Genomic DNA, 14,010 nt, shown 5'->3' with positions numbered 1-14,010 from the left:
GACCATTTACAGTGTTCTGTGCTACAGAATGGTAATGGTAATCGGACGGAAAACTGATGGTCCTTGTGCCGTCTGTTTAATTTTTTCTCACCTATTGACTTCCATTGGTGAGTCTTGTCCCACATAAGCGGCCACTCACTGCATGCTGCAATTTTATTTTTCTTTATTATTATATCTGAGTGCACTCGTCCGATTTATACGCAGATGAGTATGAGCCCTTAATGTAACACTAATGTCTAGAACCGATTTTCCAGTTTTATCTCCATCCCCATTCTGGAGTGAGTTTTCAGCTTTTATAAAAGTCACACTAGAAATCTGGCTTTCAGATCATTTACAAGGAGATGCGCCCATTTTTAAATCTACTTTTCAAAAGGGAGCAGGACAAAATAGCAAAAGGTCTCAACAACACTAATGGGTTTTTTTGGTCACAGAAAATTGATCGAAAAAGCCTTGATAAATCTTCCCTTTATGCTAACCTGCCCCTGAAAAAAATAACTCCAGAACCCAGCCCCTTGGCATTTTCCTTCTGAGCAATCTCCTAAAATTAGTTTCGGGTAGATTTTGCTTATGATTCGAATCATAGTATGGTAGAGTTGGAAGGCAACTCCAGGGACATCGTGTCCACCCCCCTGCTCAATGCAGAATGCACTAAACCATCTCAGACAGATGTCTGTCCAGCCTCTGTTTGATGACTTCCATGGAAGGAGAACTCACCACCTCTCGTGGCCGCCTGTTCCACTCATTGATCACCCTAACTGTCAAAAAGTTTTTTCTAATATCTAATAAGTGGCTTCTCCCTTTCAGTTTTATTCCATTGCTTCTCGTGTTTCCATGTGCAAATGAGAATAATGATGATCCCTCTACTCTGTGACATTCCTCCAGATATTTGTAGACAGCTATTAAGTCTCCTCTTAGCCCTCTTTTTTGCAAGCTAAAGATACCCAGATCCTATAATCGTTCCTCGGAGGACATACTTTGCAGTCTTCTTACCATCCTGGTAGCTCTTCAATGAACTTGCTCCAGTTTTATATCCTTTTTTTAAATGTGACACCCAGAACTGGACATAGTACTCCAGATAAGGCCTGATCAAGGAGGAATAGAGGGGGATAATTACTTCACGTGATCTAGACTCTATGCTTCTCTTAATACATCCTAGAACTGTGTTTGCCTCGTGTGCATTCTGTGATCTATTAGTATACCCAAGTCTTTTTCACACGTGCTGTTGCTTAGTTCTATTCCTCCCATTCTGTAGATGTAATTTTTGTTTTCTTGCCCAGATGTAGAATCTTGCATTTCTCCCTGTTAAATACCTTTCTATTAGTCACTGCTCATTGTTCAAGCTTATCTACTTCACACAGGTACAATCTCTGCTTGCTGTCATCTGCTGCTTATCATCCTGCAACATTTACTTTAATGGTACAATCTCTGCTTGCTGTCATCTGCTGCTTATCATCCTGCAACATTTACTTTAGGCTACGTTCACATTTGCGTTGTTGGGCGCAGCGTCGTCCATGCAACGCACAACGCATGTCAAACGCATACACAACGCAGCGTTTATTGACGCATGCGCTGTCCTATACAATTGAAGATCCAAAACGCCCCCCAAAAAATACATTTAGTCAAAAGGCGCATGCGTCAAAAAACGCGGCTCAACGCAGGCAACTGCGCCCTATGCGTTTTTCATAGACACTAATGTGTTTTTTTGCCGCATTTACGACGCAGGTGCGTTGCATGCGTTTTTCTTTGGAAATGTGACGCATCAAAACTGCAACCTGTAGCGTCGTCTGTGCCCTGTGTGGTGCGCCAAAAAAATGCATGCGTCATAAAACGCATGACAACGCATACCGGCGCATGTCCATGCGCCCCCCATGTTAAAGATAGGGGCGCATGATGCATGCGTCGGTATGCGTCGCTGACGCTGCGCCCAACAACACAAATGTGAACGTAGCCTTAATGGTACAATCTCTGCTTCCTGTCATCTGCTGCTTATCATCCTGCAACATTACTTTAATGGTATATAACAGTGCCTGCTGAATTCATCTGTTGCATTGTATTCAGTACTTACTGCTGTACATCCATGCTGGGGTCACAGGAGATACTATCGGGTGCAAGGTGTTACAGCATATGGTTGTAGCCAAGCCCAGTGCCTTTGATCATGTAACCTTCCCCAGTGTGTTGGCCAATTGCTAATTTATCCCAAATCAGCTACCACAATCCCTCTCACCTGATCCTCTACTTAGTCCTATAAATTTAGTAACATTCTAGGGGGCACGCATGCAGGTCAGGCACGCGTCTCCTGGCAGCAAAGTATCACGGCTGCTAAGTATCGTGAAGTGCAGCTATTTCAACGGCAGTTAGTCAAGGCAGGAGTCAGGACCCCACTTTATGCATCTGTCTCTTTTGGGTATGTCTGCTGAATAAGCACTTCTTATTACTTTGATCTAGCTTTTGTATTATCCCATCTTACTCCTTCACCAAGTTTACATATGCACTTAGTGTTTGCTCCACTAATCCTCTCCTTCGCTATCCACAAACCCCAGCACCCTCTAACCAAATAATCATCTCCCCTTCCCTCTTACCTACCCACCTGTCCTCCTCTGCTGACCTGCTCCTCAACCTCAAATCTGTCCTAATAAAACACAAAATAAGCCAGCCACTCTCCTTTTCCCACCTGCTCTCCCTTTCTCTGCTTCTCCTCACTGCTGGAGACATATCTCCCAACCCTGGACCCCCACAGCTCTTACCTCCCATTACTACCCCCTCCTACCGCTCCCTATCTAATATGAACTATCGCAATCTTTCCAACATAAAACCCAAACCCCTGTTGCCCACCCCCCTGCTCCCTCTCACTGGAGAACTCTGGAATGCCCACTCAATCTGCAATAAGCTTTTTGTGATTCATGACCTTTTTCTCTTTCGCAATCTTGCCTTCCTCGGCCTCACAGAAGCATGGTTAACACCCTCTGACACTGCCTTCCCTGCTGCGCTGTGTTACGGTGGCCTCCACTTCACCCACACCCCTTGCCCCGGCAACAAACATGGTGGAGGAGTGGGTCTTCTTTCTTCTAACTGTACCTTTAACCCAATCCCACCTCTACCCTCCCTTATCCTCCTTTCTTTTGAAGTCCACTCTGTCCGCATCTACTCTCCCTCCAACCTCAAAGTGGCCGTCATATACCGACCTCCGGGCCCGGCCACTGCCTTTATTGACCAATTCTCCACCTGGCTTCTTTACTTTCTCTCTGCTGACATTCCCACCATCATCATGGGTGACTTCAACATTCCCACTGATACCCTTCAGTCAACAGCCTCCAAACTTCTGTCCCTTACTTCATCTTTTAGACTTACTCAGTGGTCCTCCGCAGCCACCCACACAGACTGACATACACTAGACCTGGTCTTCACCCGTCTGTGTTCTCTATCTAACTTCACCACCTCCCCTCTCCCTCTATCCGACCACCATCTGCTCACTTTCTCATCCCTGTCCTCCTCACCGGTCACCCATATCCAGCAACATGCGCACCCCCGCAGAAACCTTGCACACCTAGACACCCACACACTCTCTGACTCTATCCTACCACTGGCATCCATATCCTCACTCCATGACACAAACAGTGCCACTGCTTTCTACAATGCCACTCCCCATCAGCTATTGACAGTTGCCCCACTCGTTCATGGCAGAGTGCGATGTATCAATAGACAACCCTGGCACAATTACACCACTAAAAACCTCTGGCAAGTGTCCAGGGTTGCAGAGCGGCGTTGGAAGAAAACACATTCGCAAGGCAACTTCACTGCATTCAAACAAGCAACACTCCCTTTTAAATCTGCTCTCACCTCTGCTAAACAGGCCTACTTCACAACCCTCATATCCTCCCTATCCTACAACCCCAAACAGTTATTCAAAACCTTTATCTCCCTCCTCCGCCCCCCACTGCCCCCTCCAACCTCCCTCATCTCTGCTGAGGACTTTGCCACACACTTTAGAAATAAGATCGACCAAACAAGGCAAGTCTTTATTGTCCAACCACCACAACCCCTTTGTAAACCAGACCAATGCCCAAACCCCATAACTTCCCTCTCCAACATCACTGAAGGGGGGCTTAATTGTCTCCTCCCCAAATCGCACCTCACCACCTGCGTGCTCGACCCCATCCCATCCACCTCCTCCCCAACCTCACCACCACTCTTATCCCATCCCTAACCCACCTCTTCAACCTATCACTCACTTCTGGCACCTTTCCTTCTGCTTTCAAACATGCCACAATCACGCCTATCCTTAAAAAAACAACCCTTGATCCAACTGCTATGCTCAGCTATCACCCAATATCGCTGCTCCCATTCGCTTCCAAACTCCTGGAGCCGCACGCCCACGCTGAACTTTCCTCCCACCTCTCATCTAACTTGCTCTTTGACAATCTACAATCTGGTTTCCGACCCCATCACTCAACTGGGACAGCCCTGACCAAAATTACTAATGACCTATTTACAGCCAAAGCTAACGGACAATACTCTGTTCTCCTCCTTCTAGACCTGTCCTCTGCTTTCGACACAGTTGACCACTGCCTCCCTATCCTGGATTTCCTCATACCTTTCCAACCGCACATTCAGCATCTCACACTCCCACACTACCTCCTCATCCCACCCTCTCTCTGTTGGAGTCCCCCAAGGCTTTGTTCTAGGACCCCTTCTCTTCTCATTCTATACACTGGGCCTGGGACAACACATAAAGTCCCATGGATTCCAGTACCACCAGTATGCTGATGACACTCAGATCTACCTCTCTGGCCCAAACGTCACCTTTCTGCTGTCCAGAATCCCGGAGTGTCTATCAGCCATATCCTCCTCCTTCTTCTCTCGCTTCCTCAAGCTCAATGTGGACAAATCTGAACTCATCATCTTTCCTCCATCTCATAGATTTTCCTTACCTGACCTTTCTATAACTATTAACGATATCACGCTTTCCCCCGTACCGGAAGTCCGCTGCCTCGGAGTAACTCTTGACTCTGCCCTGTCCTTCAAACTTCACATCCAAGCTCTTTCCACATCCTGTCGCCTCCAACTCAAAAATATCTTCAGAATCCGTCAGTTCCTCAACTGTCAATCTACTAAAATGCTTGGGCATGCCCTCATCATCTCCTGCCTGGACTACTGCAACATCCTTTTCTGTGGCCTCCCTGGTAACACCCTTGCACCTCTCCTGTCCATCCTTAACTCTGCTGCCGGACTAATTCATCTCTCTCCTCACTACTCGTCCGCTTCCCCCCTCTGCAAATCTCTTCACTGTCTCCCATTCCCTCAGCGTATCCAGTTCAAATTACTAATACTAACCTACAAAGCCATCCATAACCTGTCTCCTCCATATATCTCTGAACTAATCTCCCGATATCTTCCCTCACGTAATCTCCGGTCCTCCCAAGACCTCCTTCTCTCCTCCACACTTATTCGCTCCTCACCCAACCGCCTCCAAGACTTCTCCCGAATATTCCCCATCTTCTGGAATTCTTTGCCCCAACACGTCCGACTACCAACCACATTCGGATCCTTCAGATGGAACCTGAAAACCCACCTCTTCAGGAAAGCCTACAGCCTGCACTGACCCCGCTGCCTCCTTACCACTACCGAAGCTACCGACTCACCAACACCGGAGCTCCTGCAACCCTCAACCTACTGTCTCCTTCCCCACCATCCTGTAGAATGTAAGCCCACAAGGGCAGGGTCCTCGCCCCTCTGTATCAGTCTGTGATTGTTAGTTTGCTTACTGTACGTGATATCTGTAATTTGTATGTAACCCCTTCTCATGTACAGCACCATGGAATCAATGGTGCTATATAAATAAATTATAATAATAATGTAGATCCTTCTGAATCCTTTCTCTGTCTTCTCTAGTGTTCCTAGATTAGCATCTCTGCAAATTTGATTAGTTTACCTTTTGTAAACTAATCAATCAAAAAGTGCCCTGATTCCCAAAAATGTTTATTATGCTTTTGAGGTCCCCAACACTCCCTGCCTGGCCCTTCCACTTACTCCCTCAGTCTTGAGGACTTTCAACTCTGACTAGGCCTCACACAGTTCTATAGAGCATAGTCACGCCATTGATTTCAAAAATGTGGAGTGCGGCGCATGTCAATAAAATCAAAGACTTGAGTTAGCGAGCAAAAGACCACGGGGAGAGCTGTGGCAGCAGAATGGATGAGAATGTTAATTTTAACTTTTCACACCCACCTTCCTGGCCCTAAAAAGAAAGTGCAGTTGGCTTGCCACTATTGAGTGGACTCGAGCAAACCGAATCTCCAAAATTGGTAACAAATTTGATTAATTTCTACTACCCCCTACTGCCTATTGTCAAATGTCTACCATCGGAGACACTGTGACTAGACAGATTACAGCTTCTGCTCTCCTGAGAGGTAAGCGATTGAGTAATGGCAGGAGTTGCTACTAGTGATGAGCGAATATACTCGTTACTCGAGATTTCCAAAGCACGCTCGGGTGTCCTCCGAGTATTTTTTAGTGCTCGGAGAATTAGTTTTTATCGCCGCAGCTGAATGATTTACATCTGTTAAGCAGCATAAATACATGTGGGGGTTGCCTGGTTGCTAGTGAATCCCCACATGTAATCAAGCTGGCTAAGAGATGTAAATCATTCAATTGAGGTGAAGTAAACTAAATCTCCGAGCACTAAAAAAATACTCGGAGGTCACCCGAGCGTGCTCGGGAAATCTCGAGTAATGAGTATATTCGCTCATCACTAGTTGGTACATATGTTGGGAAGTGAGGGAAAGCAAGTTCCAACTCCTACAGTTCTGGCAGAATGCCAATAAACAGAAATTGTGCATTTAAAAATAGAGGATCGGGATTGTTCATTCACCAACAGTTTTTATAGATATTTTTTACATTGCTTATGTACACTCCATTGTTTAAAGGTAGTGTGTCACCCAAATGTACACTTTGAAATAACCACATAGCTTTGTAGAAGCTAGAAATCAATAAAATAATTATTTTTGCTTTTAAATCTGTTCCTTCTTTACCCCAAGAAAGAACATTATTGTAAGATGCAAATTAAGGTGCTCAGTGTACCCTTTGGCATGGTAAATGCTTTGGTGCACCATTCCACACACTTATTTAGATTACTGACTCTACTTTTATCTTGATTGACAGCATTGCCTTGCTGTGTGAAAATGAACCTCAGCTATGTCCTGGAGAGAGCACACAGATCACTCTCTTCACGCTTCTGACATTGCTCATCTCCTCTGCTATTACTTCAGTGCAGGAGAGAGCACACAGATCACTCTCTTCACACTTCTGACAGTGCTCATCTCCTATGCTATTACTTCAGTGCAGGAGAGAGCACACAGATCACTCTCTTCACACTTCTGACATTGCTCATCTCCTCTGCTATTACTTCAGTGCAGGAGAGAGCACACAGATCACTCTCTTCACACTTCTGACATTGCTCATCTCCTCTGCTATTACTTCAGTGCAGGAGAGAGCACACAGATCACTCTCTTCACACTTCTGCCATTGCTCATCTCCTCTGCTATTACTTCAGTGCAGGAGAGAGCACACAGATCACTCGCTTCACGCTTCTGCCATTGCTTATCTCCTCTGCTATCACTTCAGTGCAGGAGAGAGCACACAGATCACTCTCTTCACGCTTCTGCCATTGTTCATCTCCTCCTCTATCACTTCAGTGCAGGAGAGAGCACACAGATCACACTCTTCACGCTTCTGCCATTGCTCATCTCCTCTGCTATCACTTCAGTGCAGGAGAGAGCACACAGATCACTCTCTTCACGCTTCTGCCATTGCTCATCTCCTCTGCTATCACTTCAGTGCAGGAGAGAGCACACAGATCACTCTCTTCACGCTTCTGCCATTGCTCATCTCCTCCGCTATTACTTCAGTGCTGGAGAGAGCACACAGATCACTCTTTCCACGCTGGTGACATCGCTCAGGTCTATATACCTGTGTAGTAATGTGATCTAGAAGGAGAGAGTGATGGATTTTCTTGCTCCTGCACAGGGACAATGGTCTCATAGCTGAAGTTAACCTTCAAACAGTGCATGCTCTGGGCAAACCAGCACTTTAAGCCAACATAGGAGTTACTGTAATCTAAATATGTGGGTGGAACGTGCACGAAGACATTTCGAAGTGTGCCCTGTGCATTTTCATTTGCATAGAACAGTAAAGTTCTTTTTTGCAGCAATGGAGGAACAGATTTAAAAAAAAAATTGAATTACCGGTAATATTATTGTTAATTTAATTTAGAACAAAGCAATGTGTATGGAGTTAGAAAAAAAAAGGTAACAAGGCCAATAATGCTAAAATAGCAACTGCATTTCTTCTTGAAACAGAAACTACATTCGGCCGTTGTACAGAGAAAGGTTTGGCCTTTATAATGCTGCAGTACAGAACTGGCGAGTGCGGTATGTATTCAGTAGTGCGCACCAATTTGATGTAACTTGCGCATATTAGTCCTCATTCTCCCTCCGTAAAGTGTTGTCCCTATAAATGAATGTGCCGATATTTAGCACCACGTCATATCTGTCGGCTAATTTTCCCACATCTTCCTTATGATTAATGCTCCTGTCCTCTGCCTATAATTCCGCTGCACATTTGTGCATTGTTGATCAGATTACAGGCCCAGCATGAATTCGCCGAGATAAATCACAATTCTGAGGAAGAGAAGCCCCCATAAAACCCTTCATGCTGCACTTAAGATAATGGTTGGCAAATCAGCTTTTATAGCATTGAGCGGCTCCGTGGCGCAGAGCGGCAGGTAGGAGACATGATGCCGTTTGCCACAGTCTTAATCTCCTTACGTGGACAAATGAAGTTATGTCCCTGTCATTATGGGACGACGACTCTTCCCGGGATGGCTGCAATATTTTATAAGTGAACTTTACCCAGCAGAGCGCAATAAACAATCTATTCATGGCTATACTTGTGTCTCTAATGGAGAGGGATGTAAAGAAGAATCATTAGGAAGAAGAACAACGGTAGGGCACAGATAAAGCCGCGCACTCGGGAGATGGCAGTAACGTCAATCTTTTTTTTTTTTGTTTTCTTTCTATTTGAATTTTAGCTTTCTGCAAAAAAGTGGATTTGACAAATGATGATGCACCAATATCTATAGGCACGTATTGGGGATTTAGGTCAAATAGATGTATCGAAACCACGCGAGAGATTCATTATACAGGAACCTTTGGTTTTTCATAATGCTACAGGTAAATCTGCAGAGCACTGTATATCAAAGGGTTAACCCATAAGGAGAGCTCATGTTCAGATGTCCAGTAATGCATAAGTTCATCATAGAAATGGACTAGATGAATCAAGCATATAGCTAAAACGTATCAGTGGCTTCTGTTCCTGGCACAATCATGTATTTATTTTATTTAAATGCCCGCCTGGTAGCTCGACATGTCAGCTTGTAGACGCTGCAGGGAAAAGATGCGGCTTTTATCTCCAGGAAATAAAGAAGATGAACCCTGAAGTCGTTTTCTCCCCTCCATTCATCCCCTCTTCTACTGCTTGTTTGCAAAACTACAGGATCAGACTACACAGGATGCAGCAGTAACATTGAAGACGATACGTATAGTAAAACATAAATTTGGACAATTTGTAAAATTGGTTTCATTTTATTTTAGATGCACGTGAGTAATAAAAGTGCAATTTTTCACATATTATACAGATAAGCATTATATGCAGCATGGAGGCTCAGTGGTTAGCACTGCAGCGCTGGGATTCTGGGTTCAAATCCCATCAAGGACAACATCTGCAAGGAGTTTGTATGTTCTCCCTGTGTTTGCGTGGGTTTCATCCTCCCACACTTCAAAGACATACTGACAGGGAATTTAGATTGTGAACCCCAATGGGGACAGCGATGGTGTCTGTAAAATGCTGCGGAATTAATGGCGCTATATAAATGAGCATAATATATAATTATCGTTGTTTTCATTTGTACCCCATAATGTTTGATGTGTTATTTAATGCCTTCCCACGATACTATGTTTTAGCACATTGTGATGTGTGGGTATTTTTTGCAAATTGTGAGCAAGTAGCAAAAAAAATTACTTAATTACTGTCTGTTTTCTATTAGCCTACCAAAAACATTAATAAAACTTTTACAATTTATTATACTGTAGGTATTTCAGCATTGTGCATTAAAAACATACAACTTATCCTGCAACAGACCAGCCCTTAATGCACGTGGTCAAAAAAGAAATGTTAGATATTACAAAAATATATACACTGTATATATGAATATAATGTATGCTTCTCTATTATGAGTATAATCAAACCAGCAATTGCCCAGTACATAGGCCAGCAGGTGAGCACTTCCTCCATTCAATCTCTATGGCACTGTTGAAAATAGCAGAGTATTGCGCTCGCTAATTTCCAGCTGTTCCATAGAGAATGAATGTAGTTGAAGAGCACAAGAGCAGACATAGTATGTGGAGCAGAGGTGGGAGGCATGTATGAGGAAACAGTATGAGAGGGGGATGGGTGCGGACAAAGTATGGGGAGCGAGGTGGGAGGGAAAAATTTGAGGGCACAGTATGGAGAACAAGGGAGGGGATGGGTACGGACACAGTATGGGAAGCAAGGAGGGAGTAATTTGAGGACACAGTATGGTGAGCGAGGGAGGGGATGGATGCAGACACAGTATGGGGAGGAAGAAATTTCAAGACACAGTATGTGACGCGAGGGAGGGTATGGGTGAAGAAACAGTATGGGGAGCGAGAGGGGGTGGGTGCTGGCACAGTATGGGTAGGGAGGGGAATGTATGCGGGCACAGTATGGGGAGGGAGGGTGATGGGTGCAGACACAGTATAAGGAGGAGTAGTGATGGGCAAACCTGAAAAGTAAAGTTTGGGGTCTGTACCCAACACCTACTGTTTGGGAACAGAACACTGACATGGACTTCTCCGGGAAGTCCGTGATATTGTTCAGGTTTGGCACCCCAAACATCTGGTATTTCCCATGCTGTCATCTGCATGACAGAGTGACAAGCACTGGTGGCTCTGATTGGCGGTAAGCTTATCAGAGCAATGATAACAGCAAGAGCAGGCGCCGCTGATGGGAGTATTCATCAGCTGACACCTGTGCTATAAAGAAATAGATAATGAAAAACATGCAGTGGAGTCTGTTCTGTTTTTGGTAAGCAGTGCAGGCAAAACTGACAGCTGTGGGCTGCAACCCTTATCTGTCAACTCCATCATGGCTGGTTATTTAGAATAGAGGGGTCCTCACACTGTTTTTTTTAAATTATTTAAATAAATTATATAAAAAAATGGCGTGGGGTCCTCACCATTTTTGGCAACCAGCCAAGCTAAAGCAGACAGCTGGGGGCTGATATTCTCAGGCTGGTAAGGGGCCATGGATATTGTTTATCAGCCGCAGCAGGCGTAGGCTGATGGGAGTAGTACTCACATCAGCCTACGCCATTGTGAATGGTGGTAAACTGCAGCTCTCTGAATGGCAATAATAACCTTACCGCAGATCAGAGGCAGTGTTTGCCGTGCTGTTGGGCAAATGACAGTGTGGCAAACAACGGATGTTCGGACCCCCTATTCATCTGAATGGGTTCAGGTTCAGATACTGTTCTGGTACCCAAACTGAACTTAAATGTTTGGCCGAACCTGAACATCCATGGGTTGGCCGATCACTAGCTGGAAGGATGTGTGAGGAGACAGTATGGAGAGCAACAGGGTAAATAGGTGAGGAGACAGCATGGTTAGCAGGGAGATGTGAGAGGAGACAGTATGGGGGTGGGGTGAAATATGTGAGCAGACTACTGAGGGGAATAGTGTGAGGAGACAGTATGGGGGAAAAGTGTTAGTGGGCACAGAATACAGACTGGGTAGTGTGGGAAGTCGATATAGAGAGGGGGCAGCATGGGGGGACAGTATGCTGCAAAGGGGGAGGGTGATGAGGGGGCATATTATAGAGAATGGGCAGTATAGGGAGGACACAGTGTGAGAGCCCAGTGTGGAAAGGAGGGGGCAGTGTAGAGGGCATTTACCATTAGAGGGTGTGTGGGTCATATTTTGTGCAGGGAATATATTGAGGGGTAATTATTTATTCAGGGGCTCAGCATAAGGAAGATATTTTTATTAAGGAGCATTATAATCACTTTGCTATTTTTAATGGCATCGTGTGGTGATGTGCTGCAGAAGACTGGAGAAGAGGGAAGACTGCGGAGACGAGCTGTGGATGAGAAAAGTCATCATGGGGTGTGGACAAGATGATGAAAAGAAAGAGAACTCCAATCAGAGATGTCATCTATAAAGTACCTGGATATAAATGTTTATTTGTGATACTGACTAACTCTCATCAGTACTGTGGTTCCTGTATGGTCTACAGTCTGGTAATGACTAATAACTTCCATCATATTCTTATCATTGTTAAGGACATACCTGGAGTTGTAGATTCATGTGATTCAAATGTTTATGGGCCTGATCGGACATTACAATGTACCATGTACGGTTGATGGGCCTGGTGATGAATTCATGTACTGATGCTGGTTCAGGTGATGTACTCATGTACTGATGGTAATGTATTTCTGTATTGCTGGTGGTTCTAGTGATGTGTTTCTGTACTAATGATGGTTCTGGTAATGTTTCTATACTGCTGGGGATTCAAGTTGATAATTTAGTATGGCCCCCGAACTAAGTTATAAATATCCAAATAGACTTTGGCAGAAATAAGGTTACTTACCCATGGTCTAGTACAAGCTGCTTTAGTGATCTCAGGTAGCAGGACAGGAAGTAATGATGTCCATTCTTTGGTCACCTGACTACTAAGACCACAGGTGACTAAAACAAAACATCATCAGATGTCCATCTGCTAATGCCCTGTTACAGACCTGAGTAGTCAAGTGGCCAAAGAATGAGATATTATTGCTCCCTGTCTAGCCGGAGACCACCAGACTGACGTCCAAAATCCCCCGCAAAGTGGGATCTGGATGCATGCGCTGACTGTAATGGTGACGGCAGAACAAATGTGAGCTCTGCCGTGCACTTTTTTTTTGGGAGTGTACACCTGAGACACTGAGAAACAGTCACCATTACAGACTATGGCCCAGTCGGAGTATGCGTTCGGACACCGTTTTGTTGGGGATTTCGGACTTATGCTCCAACGGGGACACAGAACACAACGTGAAAGCACCCTAACACAATGCTTTCTGAAGACTGCCTATGACTTTGCAGAGAAGCATGCCAAATGCAAACTTTTTTTGTATCATTGAAACTTCTGTTATTATGTTTTTCTTTTAAGACAAAAAAAAGATGTTCATTTATGAGTTGGTTTAAAACCTCTAAGACCTCAGTATTCAGGTTAAATTGCCGTGCTGGGACTTTGCGATAAATAAGTGGGTTTTGGGTTGCAGTTCGGGCGCTCGGCCTGTAGAAGGTTCGCCATCACTGGTCTATACTATTGGTGAGTGATAACTTATATACCTCGTACAATCTCTTAAAGGGGTTAATTCACAATTAGTTTAGGATAAAAAATAACACTATTGAGATCGGTTCTATATTTTCCAACTATATAAGCAATGGCTGTGAATCTATGTGAGGTCTCTCGGGTGCTGTGTGGACATATAACAATGTCATCATGGTGGGTGATGGACCCTGGGACTAAACACCTAATATTCCCGGTGGTGATGGAAGGTAATGATCCACAATTAACACTTTTGGAATTTACCAAGTAGTTGTGATCCATTGTGCCTAGAGATCAATAAGATGGATTGGAGCTCGGCAAAGTCATTGGAGCATTTAAGTATCCATGAACGAGCTAATCAATCGCAGGGGAAAGTCGTTGTGATTCACTGTGCTATTGACGTCTCGGTCAGGAGATCTATGTGCCGCATTGTTCATTGGTATTTTCAAAGGCTATCGGGATTATGATGTACGGCCGCTAGTGAGGGCGGAAAACAGGGCAATGGAGGGATTTCACTTTCACTTAACTCTTTAGGGTTAGTCTTACAGGAAAGCAATGGAAAGTTTATAT

The sequence above is a fragment of the Ranitomeya variabilis genome, chromosome 8, assembly GCF_051348905.1.
Source record: "Ranitomeya variabilis isolate aRanVar5 chromosome 8, aRanVar5.hap1, whole genome shotgun sequence".
NCBI classification, from domain to species: domain Eukaryota; kingdom Metazoa; phylum Chordata; class Amphibia; order Anura; family Dendrobatidae; genus Ranitomeya; species Ranitomeya variabilis.
This window is presented reverse-complemented; position numbering follows the sequence as displayed.